Consider the following 12543-nt stretch of genomic DNA (forward strand, 5'->3'; position numbering starts at 1 on the left):
TATTGACATGCATAAAATATATCACTTTTTCTGTTTTGCCGATGCTATAAATTCAATATCAATTCTCCAGACACATCAGTTGTGAGCATAAAGTATGTGATATAACCTCAAATCTCTAACAATGGAAGGCTTAAACAAGAGTGGAGGCTGCGAGAATGTTGTTTCTTTTGATGTGACAACTGAGCGCCCATCACCTCCCTTTCAGATGGCTTTTTCAGCATGTTAGAGCAGTGTCATAGCTGAGTTAAGAGTGAAGGTATTGGCCACATAATACACATGCTCCATCTTTATTTCCAATCATGGGGCTTGAGCTCAGGGCCTGAGCACTGTCCTTGGACTTTTCTCAAGGCTAGAGCTCTACCACTTGAGCCTCAGCACCACTTCCAGCTTTTTTCTATGGATGTGGTACCGAGGAATTGAACCTGGGCCTTTGTGCCTGCTAGACAAGCACTCTACCACTAGGCCAAACTCCTGGCCTCAAATGCTCCATTTTAAAAAAAATTTCTGAATCTTGGGCAACCGTTCTCTTGTAACTACTTTACAGTTTCTAAAAGCAGTTATTGTCCAAAGCTGGAAGAACTTAAGATTTCTTAGATGAGCATGTGAATGAATGGAGGGAGGTAAACAAAAAATAAAATTTTAAAAAAAGATGAGGTCTGATAGGGGAGCAGCAGGATAAGAAATAAAAACCAGTAATTTCAAGTTTATTCCAGCTATAATGCAGGTTCTTCTGACTTGAAAGTAGCATCACATGGCACATTCCTGAGTCCATTCCAGAGATATTCTGTTGTACTTATCTCTGTTTTATAGATCCATGCAATCTCTGGCATTAGGAGGTCATCTGGATTTGGATCACATAGCAGTGAACAAATGGATAAAAGAACTTTAGAAATAGTTAAAGCGGGAGGCCATTGTGACCTTAGAATATCAAGACAAATGCTGTCATTACTGTTCATATTTGGCTGATACATTCTTGTTGTAAATGCAGCCTTAGGTGGTTTGAAGGAGTCGTCTATAGGGAAATGAACTGTCAAAAAGAATGCACCGCCTTGATATGGGCCATCATTGGGGCTTGCCAGTGAAATATATCCCCAACTGGACCTGCAGAACTTTGTGCTGGAGGGTCACAGGCCAAATTACTAAGTTTCATAGTAACCCGTTTCAGCGCAATAGTCTGTGCTTTTCGCTTGGCCGCTCACTATCTCTGTGTGTGCTCAAAGGGTCTGACCAAAACTCCTGATTAACCAGGAGGCTGGAGAAGGACTGTATCTTTGGCTCACACCAGCTCTGCCAGACACAGGGGCAAAGGAGCCGGGGTCTCCCCAGAGCAGCCTCCTCCCCCCACGGCAGCTGGTGTCTCTCCAGCCCAAAGGGACACGCGACACAACCACAAGATGTCCGCTCTAGATGAATTGTTTTTAACACCGCGAGATCAAAACAAGGTAAAAGTCTTTTATAGACAAAAATTGTCCTGAAAAAAAAAGAAATACTCCTTAAATTGTGTGTAGAGAACAGAGTCTACCATCTTTAAATAAATCTAGCAAGTATCCTTTTACTGTTGGAACAAAATGAGCATTTCTGTGTGCCGAATAAAAGAGATGGCATACATTTAGGAACCAAGTTCTATTAAAATGCATATTATTAAATTCTAAAGTCATAAGCTATGAGAGCATGTCACTGAATTTATAACAGTTAAGTGTGTGTCTGATGAGGTTCTGCCAGAGGCTATGTGAACAAGGCATCATGTCATTGATACCCAACGACAGGGTATGAGCACTGGCACACTTAGCCTAGGGGCTGGCCAGATAGGGAAGGAATGGTCAGGTCCTTGAACTACTGATACTGAGCTAAGGAAAAGGTCAGGGTGGGGGGACCAAATTTGACATGCAGAACACAGGGCACAAAAGACATTATCCTGTTGGTTAGAAAGCATTCATCTATCATCTATCTATCTATCACGCATGCATGAATCCATCCATCATCCATTTGTCCATTCACCATCCATCCTTTCATCCATCACCCATCCATTCCACCTATCATCCATCATCCACCATTCATTTTTTTTGCCAGTCCTGGGGCTTGAACTCAGGGCCTGCACACTTTTTCAATGAATGCAGTACTGAAGAATTGAACCCAGGGCTTCAGGTATGCTAGGCAAGCACTCTACCACTAGGCCACCCTCCTGGACCCCGCCATTCATTTTTTTTTTGCCAGTCCTGGACCTTGAACTCAGGGCTTGACCACTGTCCTTGGGCTTTCTCAAGGCTAGAGCTCTACCACTTGAGCCTCAGCACCATTTCTGGCTTTTTCTATGTATGTGGTACCGAGGAATCAAACCCAGGTCTTCGTGCATGCTGGACAAGCACTCTACCACTAGGCCAAACTCCCGGCCCGCCGTCATTCATTTTTAAACAAACTTTTATTGCCTACTAAATTGCTAAACTGTGCTGGGTAATGGGCACCCAAGAGATGACCCATATTGTCTGTCCTCCATTTATTCCCAGTTGAGTGTAAAAACTGGACTAGTGGCTACAGCATGACCTAATGGAGAGTGGCAAGGGAGAGAGCCTCAAACCCCATAGAATCTAAAAGGAACCCATGGCTGATATGAGGGCGGGCATATCTGGGTGGTCTTCCAAGAGGAGGGGATGACTGAGCTGTGAAGGGTGAAGAGGAAGTGGAGGGGGCAGAATCGGTGATAGACCATCAGGTGTGCGATCATCTGCACAGGGGAGCTGGAGGTGATTCACAGGAAGCATTATTTGAGGAACTCAAACAATTTACCATTGAGGAAATAGACAACAGATCTGAGCCATCATGAAGATTCCTGTCCTGGTCACACAGGAGAAAGGGGAGTCCTGACAGTGGATTATCACAACAGAAATCCCATCATCTAAACTAGGTTTAGGATGGAGGAGAAGAGCAGGAAGCCGAGTGAGAGACCAGAGCTACCGGAGTGCTTCATTCAGTGTCCTCCCTGCAGGTGCTGAGACTGTGAGACGGCGCAGGGTCTGCTTCCAGCGTGGATACTCTGACTGCCAGGTCACAAAATGAAGGCCACAGGACACCACGCCTCAGCCTTACCAGCGCTGGCTGTGCGCTTGGTAGTGGGTGCTCCTTGCACGGCAGGCTCCTGTTCTGTGCACACATGTAGATGGCAGGCTCTTGTTCTGTGTACACGTGTGTGTGTGTGTGTGTGTGTGTGTGTGTGTGTGTGTGTGTGTGGCAACCTCTCATCCTGTACACGGGTGGTGTTTGCATGCACATATGCACATACACACACATTGTGGACAAACTGAGGGAGAGCTTGGGGAAAGAGTACTCACCAGTAAGAAAGAACAACAGTTTTTTCACTGGCAGAGCAAAAAAAAAAAAAAGAAGGTATATAATGGGGACAAGGAGGAGAGACAGAGGAAAAGAGGAGCAAGCAAGGGGCAGGCAGACAGGCGAGAGGCAGAGAAGCTGGGTTAAGGCGTGCTGTGGATCAGATGGCAGCTCCCTGCACACTGACCATGGAGCTTTCTTCGTGACCGATGTAGGCTGACACCTGCTACTTGGCAGTGCCATCGCAGATGCCAGCAGGCATAAGCCAGGGTCTGCAAGTCTGACCCACAGGTGGCTGAATTCAGGGGCTCTGAGGCCATGCTGGGGACAGCAGCTGCCTTTCTGCTCTCTGTCTCTCTGCAAGTCTACACCATCTCTCCCCTCGCCCCTTCCCCCTGTCAGGGCTGGCTTTGAACTACGATGCTCAGATATGACTGTATGCTGTATCAGAAACCTAGCTAGCTTTCAAACATCTTCTCTTTAGGGAACATTTTCTAGAAAACCTCTATCTAACACTGGGCTGCCATCTGTCTGCCCACCTATCCATCCATTCCTCCAGTCATCAACACTCTCGTCTTTGATAAACAGTGACAAACTACTATCTGCTAAGTATTTATTGAGTAACTAACTGCCTTGGCAATACATCCCTGGCAAGCAGCCTCTGTCCCTGTCCCAGGAAGCTGTCCCCCCCGCCCCCGCAGGCTGCAGTCTCTCCCCCACCCCCATAAGTAACCAGTCCTTCTAGGCCTGAAGCCCATGCTTCCTGCATTATTCACGACTGGCCCCCCTACCCCTCCTGCCTCTCCCCCCATGACCCACCTTGTTCTCCCATCCCAGGGGGATGGCAGTGTGGGGAGATCTCATCGTCACACCAGCCCCTGCTGGGGAGGAGTACAAGACTCCTGGAGACACTGAGTCACGCCTCCTGCAGGCCGGCACTAGCCCACGGGTGGGGACCAAGCTGGGAGATGTTTTGCCTAAGAGGATTGAGAGCAATTAATACAGAATGACAGAGGAGAAATGAGAAAAGAGACAAAGATGAACTGCCACCGACTGCCTTGTGGAGGATTAGGAGTATTTGCTGAATGTCCCCAAGTTGGTGACATCCAGCGATGGCAATCTGAGGGGTTGCTGGACAGAAAGTCACAGGGAGGCAGAGGCCAGGCGGGGCTTGTCTCTAGCTGCTCCACTGTCAGGACTGGGCCATAATGGAGAACATGCTGAGTCCCTGGGTCTTGGGCATGGTTTCTTATGTGTGATCCTTTTTCCTAAATTTTAAACCAATAGCAAATTTCAGATTGAAGACACAAAAAAATTCTTGGGCCAGGCACGGGTGGCTCACACCTGTAATCCTAGCTACTCAGGAGGCTGAGATCTGAGGATCACGGCTCAAAGCTGGCAGGAAAGTCCCTGCGGCTCTCATCTCCAATTAACCACCAGGAAACCCGAACTGGTGCTGTGGCTTAAGTGGTCGAGCACTAGCCTTTAGCCACATGATAAAGGAAGCTCATCTTTTCTGTTGTTGTTGCTGTTCCTGGAGTTTGAACTCAGAGCCTGGGTGCTGTCCCTGAGCTTTTGTGTTCAAGGCTGGCATTCTACCTCTTGTATCACAGCTCCACTTTGGGCTTTTTGCTGGTTAATTGAAGATAGAAGTCTCAGGGACTTTCCTGCGCAGGCAGGCTTTGAACTGCCATCCTGAGATCTCAGCCTTCTGAGTTGCTGGATTACAGGCGTGAGCACTAGTGCCCAGTTTGTTCCCTAAGGCAAACTGTTATGACCTGTTCTTCCTCTAAGTCCTTGGGAGGTGACAGCTTCATTCTCTGGGGAACAACTTAGTACCAAAGGGTACTAACTGGTTGTCGACAGGAGCCACAGATGACATGAGCCTAAATCTCACGGTTACATCGTCTGAATACCGTGAAACTGTCAGGCCGGTCTCCAGAACCAGTTGATGTCTATTTCCAGATTCTCCCCCCTGCCTCTCCTTAGAACAACGCCCCTGTCTCATTATCTATACAGGGCAGTGGAAATTTGATCTACCAGTGGGTTTTATTTTCAATATCCTTAACTTATTCCCACTAGGAAACTTTTTACTATTGGCTGTAAAAGGGTTGTTGAGGTTTCCATTGCAAGAAAATTAGCATTTTTCCCATAGTTGAAAAAAAATTATATATAAAAAAAAGGGCAAGCAAGCATTCTTTAAAGAGAGAGAGCTTATAGGAGACAGTCAACTTATGCTTCTGATTTACTGTGACTTTTTCTGGCTCCTTTTAAAAGTACTCATTACCCAATGGCCCCTCGTCCATGTTCATATTACAAAATAGTTAAATTAGTTATACTTGTGTTTGTAGCATTTTTATATTTACTTACAGTTAAATTATAGGTCTCAATATGGTTAAATTATACAAAAATGGTTAAATGAATTACAGAAGCTGAAGTATAAAATCCCCATGAAGGAGAAAGAAGCCAGAGATAGAATAAGCAACTGAGAGCCTGGCCTGTATGTCAAGAAGCAGAACTGGAATAAACTGACTAGAAGTCTCTAGAAGTATCCTTTAGCTTCCTGCAACAGCTCTTGGGTCCAGGGATGGGTGAGTAAAGAGCAACCTGGTCCCTGAGCCAAGATGCCAAGTGCTGGTGGCTCATGCATGTTGTTCCAGCCACTCAGGTGTATGAGATCCAAGGATCACAATTTCAAAGCCAGCAGGGGCACACAAATCCAAGAGACTCCTACCTCCAATTTTATCCAGCACAAAGCAGACGTTAAGGTGTGGCTCAGGTGGTAGAGCACCAATCTGGCGTGTACAAAGCTAAGTGAGAAGAGGCCTTGAGTTTGAGCCCCAATACTGGCACACACACACACACACACACACACACACACACACGCACGCACGCATGCACGCACACACGCACGCAGAGAGCTGAGCCTGCCCTTGCTCAAGTTGTGACTATTAACATCTTGCTTGAAACCGTCCTTTGACTTGTCTGGGGATGCTGGAGTGGGCTTTCCAGAGCCTGGGGGTAACCAGTGCACCCCACAACAGCTCTGACACAGAGCTCTTGTTTTGATGCACACCCACACATCCCTCTTGCCCTTTAAAAGTTCCCCACTTCCTGCGAGGCCCCAGCCCCCAGCGACCTTTTGAGGTCTGCCAGTCTGAGCCGCCCCCTCCCTTAGCCGGCCAGCCCCTATTGTGTGGCCTTGCCCTGTGAGAAGAACCTATTGATGTTGACTCCAAGAATAATGCCCACTTCACATGATGCTGGTGAAGATGAGGATGCTGAGTAGCGAGCATTACCCACCGTCCATCGGAAACAGTGGGTCTGGACTGGAGTCCGGCTGGGGAAGACCATCCCTCTGGTTTGGAACTGGCAGTGTGGAAGGAGACGTGAGCTGTTCCACGCAGCCCCAGGCTTCAGATCCATGGCAGTTGCCACAGCTGGTCTGCTGGAGAGCGGCATTTTCCCCAGTCCATCCCCCACCGCACATGCTCCGCACACGTTTGTGTACGTGTGTGCCACTGTACGCTCAGACTCTCAGGGTTCATCTGGAAATCCCTTAGAGTGTATGTAAGTGTACACACATGCGCACTCAGGGCCCCATGGCCCCCCTTAGCTTTTTCACTCAAAGCTGGGGCTCTACCAGCCGAGCCACAGCTCGGCTTCCAGATTTTTGCCCATTCATTGGAGATAAGCCTCTCAAAGACTTTTCTCCCTGAGCTGCCTTTGAACTATGAGCTTCAGATCTCAGCCTCCCGAGTAGCTAGAATTACAGGCATGAGTCACAGACGCCCACTCTAGCCTCTTCCTTTTCTCAGCTCTGGAGATCTAAGTGAGAGAAAGCGGCTTCTGCTTGGTGACAAGAGGAGCTACAGAAGCTTCAGGGAGAAGTGGAGTTCAGGGGGGAGGCAGGAGTGGAGGCAGGGTGGAGACAGGCGGCTGTAAGCCTAATACAGACAGGAACCCCCAAATATCTGGCCCAGTGGCTTCACTGAGCTATCAGCCCCAAACATGGCCTACGGTGGAGGTGATCGTGTGTCCTTCGTTCCCTGCAGTACTCTGCAGCACAGAGACAGAGACAGGACTGAGGTCAGGTGCTGCTGTCAGGGGCCGGGGTCGGGTGTTGTGAGCTGGAAGACTGAGGTCAGGAAGGGCCAGCAAGGCACTGGGGGAATGAAGCCACAATGGAGTGACATGGGGATTCAGGTGAGCTGGAGAGAAGTCCCCAGAAGTGTTTGCAGCCCGCATGGATACACTAATCCCCAAGGGGAGCTGAGGACTGGTACCCAACTCTCACTGCTGCTACAGGATCCTCAGCTAAGGAGCTGAGGCCCAGGTGAAAGGCAAGACTTCATTTAAGATAGGTAAGTTGGGGCGGGGAGTTTGGCCTGGTGGTTAAAGTGCTTGCCTAGCATGCACAAAGACCCGGGTTCGATTCCTCGGTACCACATACATAGAAAAAAGCCGGAAGTGGTGCTGAGGCTCAAGTGGTAGAGCTCTAGCCTTGAGAAAGTCCAAGGACAGTGCTCAGGCCCTGAGCTCAAGCCCAGGACTGGCAAAAAAAAAAAAAAAAAGAAACTGGAGAAAGTAAACAGAGGTTGTCTCTAAATTAATAAAAAATATATTAAAAAAAAAAAAGATAGGTAAGTTGGGCCAGGAATTTGGCCTCGTGGTTGAGTGCTTGCCTAGCATGCACAAAGACCTGGGTTTGATTCCTCAGTACCACATACATAGAAAAAAGCCAGAAGTGGTGGTGAGGCCCAAGTGGTAGAGCTCTAGCCTTGAGAAAGTCCAAGGACAGTGCTCAGGTCCTGAGCCCAAGCCCAGGACTGGCACACACACACAAAAAACAGGTAAGTTATTACCTAGTATTTTGAACCAGACTTCACCAGGGCCACTTGTTGGGAGCAACATTCGTGCAGCACCAAAAACACAATCGTCAGAAAAGATGTCACCCAGTGAACTCCGCATGAGTGGGGACGGCTCAGCTGCACACTGAGACTGAGATTTTTTTGCTAGTCCTGGGCTTGGGCTGAGGGCCTGAGCACTGTCCTTGGGTTTTCTCAAGGCTAACACTCTATCACTTGAGCCATAGCACCACTTCTGGCTTTTTTCTGTGTATATGGTTCCAAAGAATTGAGCCCGGGTCTTCATGCATGCTAGGCAAGCACTCCACTACTAGGCCAAACTCCCGGCCCCCGAGATTGGGATTTTTAATCAACACAAATTATTAGCTGGGTGTTGGTGGCACAGGCCCAATGGGCCAGGGTAAAGCCCTCAATGTGCCCAGACACCGAGATTTACAAGCCTGTTCTAGTATATTTTTTCTGCCCTCAGCCACAAAGGGATGTGATTAAAAACAGAAAGGGAAGTAGATAAGAAATGTAATATGTCAATTAAAATACCAAGCAGAATCCCCAAGAAACCCCTCTCAGATTCACAATTCCCTGGGTACGCCTGGCCTGGAGGAGCTCTGGGACAGAAGAGTTCCATGGCACCATCTCAGAGCCAGGCGCTTGCTTAAAAATGAGTACCGCCCCTGCTGGGAGAGCCTCAGGCCCATCTGCTGCTTGCTCTACAAATGCTTGCATTTAATGAAATTGCTGCATTTCCGATGTCCTTATGTGGATCACTATTAGATATCACACACACATGCACATATAATATACATGTATATATTCTTACATAATGTATATTTATACATATAATAAATACAAGTATATATATATAATTTTCATAGGAATTCTGTAAAACAAGCATTTGGCATCTCCATTATAGCTGGGCACTAGTAATCTAGGATTAACCAATTCAGGAGGCTGAGATGTTCAGATTGTAGTTCAAAGCCAGCTGAGGCAGAAGAGTCCATGAGACTGTTATCGCTAATAAATCAGCAGAAAGCTAGAAGTAGAGATGTTGTTTAAGTGACGGTGTTATTTTGTCTTACTTTGTTCCAGGCACTTGGTTTATTATTATTGCTGCTACCCCGAATGTTCTAAGTGCTGGCATGGATTCACTCCATGGGTCAGTCTTCCTAACCCACCTCTGTGAGAGGCGCCATCATTAGTTACACTGACCAAGTGCAGACTGGAACTGGTCCAGAGTCCAGGCATCCAATTCCCTCGGCTATCCCTGTCTTTCTTCGGAGCTGTCCTGTGCGGTGGGTTTTGTCAGGCAAAGCCACTGGCCAGTCCAGGAGCCTCCACTCAGTAGGGCAGATGGCTGACGCCAGGCCTCTGGTCCTCCATGGTCTTGTCCAAAGGGACAGGTTGGGCCATCTGTCCTTCCTGCACACGAGAGCTTCCCAGAGGTCAGGGGATTGCCTCCCTCCAGGCTGCAGGTGGCCTGTTTGCTGTTTACTCTTCTCTGAGTTTGGGGCCAATCAATGTACCTGGCTTTATGGATAAGATGTTAGTAAGGGAAAGAAAGGGGAACCTAAGGGAAGGCAGGGATTAAAAAGTGGCAGACATAACTTGTGGCCCATCCTGACCCATCTTGTTCCCATAATGCCTTGGGTTCCAGCTCAACCAATGACAAGAGCCGGGCATTGCTATCCCACACCGGCCATTAAGCCATCAGTGCAGGGCCTGGCGCAGGGGGAGCCCCCTCTATAATAGCCACCTGAGAGGGAGGACACTGTGGATTTCTCGTTGGGGGCATTCTCTATGGAGTCTTTCCCTGCTCTCACTTTCAAATAAACCTTTTCTGTCTGCTTTAAACATTCCCTGCCCTTTAATTCTTTGATGGGCGGAGAAAACAAACCCCAGCCCTAGACCGTGCCATTACAGATGAAGGAACACACCACGTACGCCAGGTGGTCACCAAGTATCTCTCCTGATTCTTGTCTAAGTTGTGACCTAATAGAAATCTTCGCAAGCTTGAAGAGTGGAAGGACCATTGTACAGGGTGCTGCTTACTCTTATGATTTTATGTTATTGCTTTTTCTTTTTTGTCAGGGCTTGAACTCAGGGCCTCTCACTCCTCCACTTGCTTACTGTGTGAGAATAGATATACGCACAAAGAAAAAATATATAATATGTAGTCTATCTAATGTGTATGTAATGAATGGACCATATAGGTTGTATGCATGTACATAATTTATTTTGAAGTGCAAACTCGCCTGTGAGCTCTAAACTCCATTCTGGAAATTTAAGTGGACAAAAAGCATGCTGGCTGAGTCAAACACAGATAGAAGGCTCAGCTTTTCTACAAGATGGTTGCAAGAGAGATAGTTCTCCTCGAGGAGCCGTGGCAGCCCATGAGAGGCAAATGACAGAAGGGGCTTTGGGCCTGCCAAAGCACACTCCTGTGTTGAATCCCAGGCCTCACACAGGTGACAAGAGGCAAGGAGAGACGAGAGGTGGGTGCCTGATGTTTCCAGAACCCTGGATAATCCATGGAGAAGAGGGGTTCGGTGAATGTCAGCTTTGGGATCACCATGGCCTCTGGACAAGCCCCCCAAGCTGAGGCCAGGCCCACAGCACAGGTGACTCAACCTCCACGAGCCTTCTATTCTCAGCTGTGGTGATGGCCGTGGAGGCTTTGCAAACACCTACCATCATGAAGTAGAATCACACTGCATTCAGTGACTAGAGATGGGTCTAATTCAGCCCTTTGTGGTTCTTTCCCCTTCCTTGGCCCCCATTAACCCTTCCTATTTCTTTTTCACCCTTTATTGGAGAGATAGGGTGGTTCATCTCCCACAGCAATTCTGGAGGACCTGGGGAGCAGAGGGGGTTTACTCTAAGAGGCAGTAGCAGACTCTCAAGCACAGAGAGGCTGTGGGAGAGTGTGGCACATTGGAGGAGAGAAATGGATGTGAAGATATTCATTGAGATATTTCATTACTCCCCCCACCCCAGCCCCAAAGGCTAGTTACTCCCAGAGCGATGAACAAAATACCGTCTTAATCGATAGGAAGTTTTCTTGTAATGGCAACTAACATCTGAAGCAGAGCACAAGACTCAATCCAAAATTTGGAGGCTAAGTTTCTTTCTTTTTATTTATTTATTTTTTGGCTGGTCTCCGGACTTGAACTCTGGGCCTGGGCCCTGTCCCTGAACTCTTCAGCTCAAACCTAGCGCTCTACCACTTGAACCACGTGCCACTCTCAGATTCCTAGTAGTTAATTGGAGATAAGAGTCTCAGAGACTTTCATGCCTGGGCAGGCTTTGAACTGCGATCCTCAGATCTCAGCCTCCTGAGTAGCTAGGATTATAGGTGTGAGCCTCTGGTACAAGACTATTGTGCAGACCATGTAAGATAACATGGTCTTGGGAGGACTTCTGTGTTGGTATTGGGCCTGGTACTTTTCTTTAGTTTAAGTTGCTTGAGAAGAGGATTCTACCACTTGAGCCACGGTTCCATTACCGGCTTCTTGCTGGTTAATTGGACATAAGGATCTCACAGGCTTTTCTTCCTCAGGCTGGCTTCAAGCTGAAGTCCTCAGATCTTAGCCTCCTGAGCAGCCAGGATTACAGAGGTGTGTCATTGGTGCTCGACTGTTTGTGACTCTGACAAAAATAAAACTTAACATGAACTCCAGGATATGGGAACAGGAGGTTTCTCTTTGTGATTGTTATTCTTAACGTACAATGTGGAGCTATTTCCTTTCTCTTCTTTGCCCCTTAAGGTTTATTTCGTGTTGTTACTGTTTCTGACTTAGGTACCTGGTATATTGTATATACGTTTATTTGTGTGTTTGAAAAAGGGAAGGTAAGGAAAAAAAAAGATGAGTAGGAGGGAGATGGAAAGTGGGAGAAAAATATGGGAAGGCGTAACAATGTTCAAGAAATAATGTACCCACTAACTGTAACTGTAGCCCCTCTGTACACAACCCCAACGATAAAATAAAATGAAAGTTAAAAAAATAAAGATGATGGGCTGGGAGTTTGGCCTAGTGGTAGAGTACTTGCTTAGCATGCACAAAGACCCAGGTTCGATTCCTTGGTACCACATACATAGCAAAAAGCTGGAAGTGGTGCTGAGGCTCAAGTGGAAGAGCTCTAGCCTTGAGAAAGTCCAAGGACAGTGCTCAGGCCCTGAGCTCAAGCCCAGGACTGGCAAAAAAAAAAAAAAGATGAAATAAATACTCATGAAATCCAAAAGAAAGCAAGGAAATGCCGTGAGTGAGGTGATGGGAACTTGGAGATGTGTTCAGGCCAAAGTTAGATGAAGCAGGAAGTGGATAGGCAGCGAGACCATGTGACCTAAATGAGCCAT

General features: G+C 47.5%; 1 pseudogene; it reads right to left on the bottom strand.

The window, feature by feature from the left end:
* Nucleotides 1-747: 747 nt before the first annotated feature.
* On the bottom strand, nt 748-6786 carry LOC150061183 (ubiquitin-conjugating enzyme E2 D3 pseudogene; annotated as a pseudogene).
* Between the last annotated feature and the right edge of the window lie 5757 nt (nt 6787-12543).

The sequence above is a fragment of the Megascapheus bottae genome, chromosome 6 (genome assembly GCF_031878675.1).
Source record: "Megascapheus bottae isolate mThoBot1 chromosome 6, mThoBot2.hap1, whole genome shotgun sequence".
NCBI classification, from domain to species: Eukaryota; Metazoa; Chordata; class Mammalia; order Rodentia; family Geomyidae; genus Megascapheus; species Megascapheus bottae.